Source organism: Mercurialis annua, linkage group LG6 (assembly GCF_937616625.2).
Source record: "Mercurialis annua linkage group LG6, ddMerAnnu1.2, whole genome shotgun sequence".
NCBI classification, from domain to species: Eukaryota; Viridiplantae; Streptophyta; class Magnoliopsida; order Malpighiales; family Euphorbiaceae; genus Mercurialis; species Mercurialis annua.
The window spans coordinates 30502357-30510619 of record NC_065575.1 but is presented as its reverse complement, the minus strand read 5'-3'; the positions used below and the strand labels follow the sequence as shown (position 1 = coordinate 30510619).

The following is an 8263-nucleotide window of genomic DNA, read 5'->3' as shown; positions in this document are numbered from 1 at the left end:
TGTAACTCGGTGAACTATCTCGTGACCCACAACTAATGATTAAGAGACGGTATAGTTCACTCGGTAAAACTATCCCGAGACTATACCACTTGGACAATATGATTTGAAGTAAGTACGAATAATATAAGTATAAAGATATAGGACATATAAGGATTAAGACTAGGATTTCATTCGGAATGCTCTTACATGGATGCATATGATTGGATGTTTTTAATAAATATGCTTATGTAAACAAGTGAACTCACTCACTCTCGACTGACCCCCCTAGCAATGTTTGTTGCAGGTGTCTAGTTTTAATAAGACGGACTTCTATCATTGTTCATCAGTAGTGCTGCAGTAGAGCCAGGTCTTGGTATCTGTATGATTGTCAAACAATTGTTGTATGTTCGGCGCATGGTCTGATATATGTATGTATGTTTTGAATTCCGCTTTAAACCGTTTATTTTGTTTTGGAACGGGCTATGCTAGGATATGAGATATCGCATGGTCAGACCCAGGTTCATATATAACGTTTTCAGGTTTTGATTAGACGTTTGTATACGTCAAGTTTTAATAAGCTTTTAATGAAAATGTTTTATGTATGAAAAAATAATTGTATGATTGATTGATTGATTGCGAAAAATTATTATGGTTTTTAAGGCTTGTTATGGGTTTCGAAACTACCATTCCCATTCCCTAGTGCCGGTCTCGGCTCGAGATTTCAAGTCATGATAACCCTGCACAGACTACGAAGCACGAGCAGACAACGAGTCTAAGAACAAGGCACAAGTTAAAATCCATACAACCCATAACTCTAAGAGTACTAGACACCACATAGGACTAGCATTTCAAAATACAACAAATGCACAAGCCAAAATTAAGTATACATCTATACAAAACCAAACAATGAATTAAGTTTAGATGAGTTTTTATCTTTTAACAAATTTCATAGTCCTTACATAACTTAAATAGTTCCTTTAAAACCAAATGAGTTTCCGAAAGTAGTGTGTTAGCCTTAACCACATTATAGCTCAACAAAACATGTCGGGCGACACAAGTCTAACCTGACCCAAACGTATACCAATGTATAATCCAAAGTAAAACCAAATCCTTTAGTTTACCAAATTCATTTGAAAACAAAGACTCATTATAAGCTTAACTCAACCAAAGCTCACTAATTAATCAACAAGTCAAATAATTTGTCAACACTTGACAATCTTACCCAAAGTATGTACAACATGTATAAATCATCTAAAATAAAATCAAATATGATTTAAATTACTTTTAAACAACTAAACTCTCATAAGAATTAACATTTTAATTAGCCAACAAAATGATAGAAAAAACCTATCATAGCTTAAACACAATTCTGCCAAACGACTACAAACCAAACCTAAACAATCCAACATATGTAAATATACTAAAACAGCCCTAAAACATCCTTTAGGTAGCCACTTACATATTTAACAATACAACCAAAGTAAACAACATATACTTAGGCGACACAAACCTGAAATCAACCATTAAATCACTTAACTCTTAAACACCCAAGGTATTAACACTAACTTAGTAAATTAGCCCTAGGTATGATCCAACCCCTTAACCATATACAAGCCGATTATAAATAAATCAAGCCATAACAACGAATCGTAACATCCATTAAGTTAAACAATGAATCAAATTGCCATAAGCATAAACAACAACCACAAATCCATACTAACACCCAAATTATGAAATCCCATATTTCAGTCATGCCAAAAAAGAAAATTAAAGGCCAAACCACCGAAAGTATAGATCCAAAGCAACAACCTAGCACTATCTATGAAAAATACAAGGAGTAGGATTCACATGCCTCTTCAATGGACAAATAACACAAAACCCATAAAATGCTAATGCAAAACAACCGACAAAATGATATGATAAAGGACAAATGAATAGAGATTCGAATGAATAAAAAACAAATGAAATACACAAAGAAAACTAGATAAGAAATGCTTACCAATGATAAAAAAAAATGAAGTGATTATGATAGGAAATGAGTTAGAATAGTGCCTCAGCCGTTTTAGGGTTATTAGTAGTGAACAATACTGATTTGGGTCGAAACAAGGAGGTTTAAATAGAAAAACAACAAACTCTGCAGTGTTTGTCACGCCTGTGACGGACATATCACGCCCGTGACAGACGTATCACGCCTGTGACAGAGGGTCTGGACAAAAAAAGATGATTTCTAGGCCTAAGCCCAAAGTTTCTCCAAACGATCCGAAACGCAACCGAAACACGATCAAACGTCAAAAAAATTCTTAGAATACCAAAAAAACGTTTAATGCAACCAAACCACCAAAGATCACACATAATGAAACAGATAGTTCATCAGAAAAACACGAGGTATTACATAAAAACAAAATCGTCTCGATTTTAGCACAAAGCAAACAAAACACGAAACACATAGAATGCGCACAAAACAACCAAAACGTAAATCACATAAGCATAAATCCAAAGTACTAATACAGAATCATAGCACACGAAACAATTAACAAACCCAATGTAACTCAAGGAAAGAGAAAGAGATAACGATTCCGCATATCAGACTCCATCTTCCAAGTGCACTCCTCAACAAAATGATTACGCCACATAACCTTGACCATCAGAATAAGGTGCACTCCTCAACTTTATGTTCCTCATATGATAATTCCTTGTCCATCTGAACACTTTATGGTACAATCACGTTAGATGGATCAAAAATACACTTCCGTAACATCGAAACATGAAACACTGGGTGAACCAACAACATATCTAGTGGCAAAGCCAAACGACAAGCTACCGTTCCAACACGCACTACAACATATTAATAGATTAAGGACGAAACATTTTGGAGAACATAACATTGCGGTCCTTAAATGAGAATTATGAGCTACGAAATGAGTAATTCGTCGTTATTTTCAATTAGATATAATAAAAATATTAAAATAGTCTCTGGAATGGTGAAATAGCCCATAGTAAAACAGAAAAGCAATTATTTGTATGTTTCTTTTTATCATTTCCATCTCAAATACACTTAATTTTTTTTCAAGTAATCCTTTGATGGCTAGGGTTTCAGAAAATGTATCCACAAATTAAAACCAAACAACGTCATTCAAAATGTTCTATCAGACTGAATCGGCGGCAACAACGACCAGCGAGCAGCGATTCAGACTAAATCAGAGGCAGCGACGACTAGCGAGCTGTGATTCAAACTGAATCAGAGGCAGCGACAACTAACGAGCTGTGATCCAGACTGAATCGACGACATTGACGACCAACGAGCTGCGATCCAGACTGAATCGGCGGCATTGACGACCAACGAGCTGCGATCTAGACTAAATCGTCGGTAGCGACGACCAGCGAGATGCGATTCAAACTGAATCACAGGCAACGACGACCAGTGAGCATTTTCATATCGTTAATGTCGGGGTGATTAAAAAAGAAGAGCTTATGAGCTACTTTCAGGATGAGGTGAGATTGTTGAGTTCCGAGTTACTGACTCAGTGAGCTAGATCTAAAAGATAAATAGATAAAGTCTTAGCTCGTATTTATTTGAGCAATCAAAAACACCAATTGCTTTAGTATAAATTGCATATTTAAAGTAACTTTTGCAATGGAAAACATTTGGACATCTATTTGTATTTTTGTTTTTAGATCTACTCCTATCTTATTTAATATGGCTCCAATTAATTGATGTTCTTACTTATATTTTTTATGGATGCGTGAATGTTATTTGTAGCATATAAGTTTTTGAATCTTTATTTTGCTTACTATCATATATCATATTTTGTTTCATTACTGATGGAGAATTTGTTTGGCGTATTGTTTGGCCTTTTCACGTGTTTTTTTTTCTGATCGTTACACTACTCTCTGTTTTTTGATTTCATAACTATCTTACTTGTCCTGGCTAATCTTTTGCTTATTTGACATGGATATTCGTACATATATTATATTTGTTGTTGAATTCAATATGACTATCTTAATAAATGATCTGCATCTGATTCTGATATGTGTTTAAATTCAAGTTTTTACACATATGAGAAGTAACATCTTCTCATTTTATATTGCTTTATACTTACCTATATCCTCGAGGTCCTTTCAAGAGAAACTTGTTTTGATTTGGTTAATTTATGTTTAATCAGCTACTCTTCTATAGGTGGGTTAGTAAACTTATATGGAAATGACATGATTCTTCTATAACAAGCGTTGCCTGACACCTAATAGTGTAAGTATTTCCCCACTTATTTCATTACGTAATACATAAATTATTTTGTTCATTAGACTTGTATTTGAGATAAGAAATATGTACGTAATTTCTTAATGAGGAAATTTTATTTTTTTTAGATTTTGTGGAACTTGAAAATGTGAATATTTTCCCCAACATCAGATTCTTCTCTGACTACATTTACTGATGGAAAATGCTGAGCGTTCTCCTTCATCAATGGTGTCGATACAAGGTGTGTTTGAAAGTATTGGAATTAATATATGGATATTTTACACCTTTCATCTTTTGTTTATCTAGTTATCAAGCCCCTGCTATTTATGTTTTTCTTGTGTGCATGACTGGGGAATCTAGAACAGGTTCTTCTTCCGACTCAAATTTTGGGGAGGTATGGTTTTCTCTTCTTATCTTTTCCTGATATAGAAATTGTTTTGGTGCCATGAAATGTTTTTGAAGTTCTCTTTCAGGTTGGGGTTTCTAGTTTTTACCATTATTTTCTTAATTGTACTTGGGCCCTTGTCTCTGTTTTATAATGTTTAGAAACTAAAGATCAAGTTAAAGAGTATGGCATCAGTTTTTACTTGTTCATAATTTAAGTAAACCTTTTGTAAGCAATTCAGGATTTTCGGACATTGAAAAATAAGGAATTGGGAAAGAGTCTTTCTTCTTCCGAAGAGAGTTTTAAATCAAAGAAGTTGGTAACCATTGAAAGTTCAAGATTCAATGTGCCTTATTTGTTTATTTTTTTTAATTTGCTTTTCTTTACACAGATTGAACAGGCTGTAGCATATGCCTAAGCAGGATGAGAAGAGGCCAAAGTAGGTGTTGACAGATTATATATTCTTGTAAATGGGAGTAGTGGCACATGTTCATGAAGGATTAATTAGTAAGAAGAATTATTCAGAGTGTAATTTTTCCTATCATTACTGTAAAGTTAATATTTGTTTGTACATCAACCTAAAACATTATGGATCAATTTAGCCTCTTTTTTAATTCTTGTATTTTTATTTTTGTTAATGAAAATTGGCTTTGTTAGTTAACTTTAACGACAAAATTTAATACATATGGTGACGAAAATATTTATCTCCTTATGTTCTCTTATTTGTCGAGGAAATACATTTCGTCACCCACTATTTATTTCTCAACGAAATGAATTCGTCGACTATAGTCAATTGGTTGTCGACAAATTCGTAATTTACAACGAATTAAGGTCGTTTGGTCGCAGTGACAGAGATGCAACCCCTTTATAGCGACGGTCTTGGAGATAAAATTAATTAGTCTCTGAAACTTTTGACGACGAAAATTTTAGTTTTGGCGACGAAACTTTGGGTCGCTAAAAAGTGAATCTGTTTTAGTGACGCTCTAAGATCTCATACTGTCCAATGTATCTCGGTGCTAACTTCCCTTTAACACGAAGACGGACAACACCCATCATAGGCAACCCGAAGGAACACATTGTCGCCAACCTGAAACTCAAAATCCTTCCGCTTAAGATCAACATAACTCTTGTGCTGACTAAAAGTAGTCTCCAACCTACTCTTAATCAAAGGTACTTTCTTATAGGTAGTTAGGATGATTTCCACTCAAGAACCTATACGCTCGCCAATTTCTTCCCAAAAAATAGGAGATCGACACTTACGCCCATACAAATTCTCGTAAGGTGCCCTCTCGATACTAGCGTGGTAACTGTTGTTATACGAAAACTCAATCAAAGGCAAGTGAGTGTACCAGCTACCCTGAAAATCAAGCACACACAACCTGAGCATATCCTCCAAAGTCTAAATCGTCCTCTCAAATTGACTGCCAGGATGAAAAGCGGTACTGAAATCCAACCTCGAACCTGAATATTCCTACAACGCCTTCCAAAAACGAGAGGTGAAAATTAAACCTCTATCCGAAACAATCGACAGTGATACACTATGGAGACAAACAATCTGATCGATGTACAACTGTGAAAACCTCAAAGCTGAATATGTAACCTTGATCGATAAGAAATGAGCTGACTTGGTCAAATGGTCAACAATCAACCAAATCGAATCATACCCATGCCAGGTACATGGTAAACCAACCACAAAATCCATAACAATCCACTCCCACTTCCACTATAGAATAGGTAGCGGTTGTAGATAACCAAACGGTCTCTGATGTTCCAACTTTACCTGCTTGCAAGTCAAAAACTTGGACACAAGCTCAGCAACATCCTTCTTCATTCCGATCCAATTGTACGTACTCTTGAGATCATGATACATCTTGGTAGAACCCGGATGAACACTGTAAGCTGACCTGTGCGCTTCTTCGAGAATCTGGTCTCTCAAACCATCTGAATATGGAACGCACAGTTGAGAACCGTGTCTAAAAACTCCATCCACAATCACAAAGTTAGAATTCCAATCCAAATGGATATCATCCATAATCCATTTCAATTGTGAATCCTCAGCTTGCAAAGCTTTAATCATATTAATAAAAACCGGTTGCACTTGCAAATGTGCTATTAAACAGCCACCCTGAGAAACCTCAAACTGAAGCCTGAAACCAACAAACTATGCCACTCGCGAACCATGGGTCTCCGCCCAACCTTGGAAATATTAACCAAACTACCTGAAGACTTTTGACTCAAAGCATCGGCTACCATATTAGCCTTACTCGGATGATACTGAATGGAACAATCGTAGTCCTTCAGCAACTTCAACCATCTCCACTTTCTCGGATTCAACTAGCGCTGATCAAAGATATACTTCAGCCTCTTATGACCTCAAAAGTCGCACCGTACAAATAGTGCCTCTAAATCTTTAGAGAAAAAGCCACAGCTGCTAGCTGCAGGTCATGGGTAGGATAATTCACCTCATGCTTCTTCAGCTGACGGGAAGTATAGGCAATCACCTTACCATGTTGCATCAAAACGCAACCCAAACCGATACGAGAATTATCACAATATACTTTGAACCCCTTAATGCCAATTGGCAAAGCCAATAGGATAGAAATATTTCATATTGTTTTTACCCTTATTTGTGCAAAGACAGTACACAAGCAATCACGCTAGTAGTAAGCAACATTAGCCAACTGAGCCACGTCAGACACCGGCACCTGAAAACTAGAGAAAGACGCTCATTCCAACAAGGCAAACGGGCCTTGAAATTAAAAGCATAAAAGAGAGAAACACTCACGTTAGTACATCAGGTGCAAAGTAATGCATCATGTAGCACAAGGGAACATAATCCTGCATAGGCCAATCGCACGCCATCGTAACATGCAGATCTCTCCGGTATCAGACTGAAAGAAACGGAGACCATGTCAGCTGCACTAGCTCGCCTACCAGCTGGGACTCGACTAGGAGACCCATGAACGTCTACCCTAGCATGGACAGAACGATTCCTACGTCTAGCACCTCCGTGCGAGAACATTAGAAAAAGAACTCAAGAAGAGGACGAAATCCATAAAAAGAAGACCAGACTAGAAACACATACCTGTGGCCCTGCAGCCGCCTGCTGAACCTGAACGACACGCACTCCATCCAGTAGAAGTCTCCCTAGAAGATGATATCTTGTGAAGTCGTCTAGATAGCTCAGCTGAGGGACAAATACCAAACTGGTAGCCGAGTAACCCCCTCAGATCTTGCCGAATAGAAGGCAAAGTCACGTCCCTTCCACGCAATATCGACAAAGGAGGTCCAAATGGGACCATACGAGTACGTGGGCCACCCCACTAATGGAGAACATGCTCCCCCAAAAACTAGGATCTACTACTCGGGCCATGCATAAGATAACGCATATCCGATCTCTCTATAACACCTTGTACCCACCGAAGCCAAGCGAACTCAAGGCGGAGTGTTCCAAGTAATATCCACCTGCAAACAATAGAACAAGGTTCAGTACTACAAATAAGACTCAGAATAGTTCAAGAATAGAGTTCAGTATTCACATCTGTCTATGCAAGCTCATTCAGCCGGCCTCTGCACTCAGCTCCTTGACTCTGCGTCAGAGTACGGGAAAAGTCACAAAATCTCAGCATAGCGTATCCTAACCTTGGAATGACACCAAAACC

At 37.1% G+C, this 8263-nt stretch overlaps 1 long non-coding RNA gene across 1 annotated transcript; it reads left to right on the top strand.

The window, feature by feature from the left end:
* Positions 1-4351: 4351 nt before the first annotated feature.
* LOC130015726 (uncharacterized) lies at positions 4352-5198 on the top strand. The gene is made up of 2 exons (XR_008791064.1): positions 4352-4457; positions 4582-5198. It is a non-coding gene; the product is annotated as an uncharacterized LOC130015726 (long non-coding RNA).
* The last annotated feature ends 3065 nt before the right edge of the window (positions 5199-8263 follow it).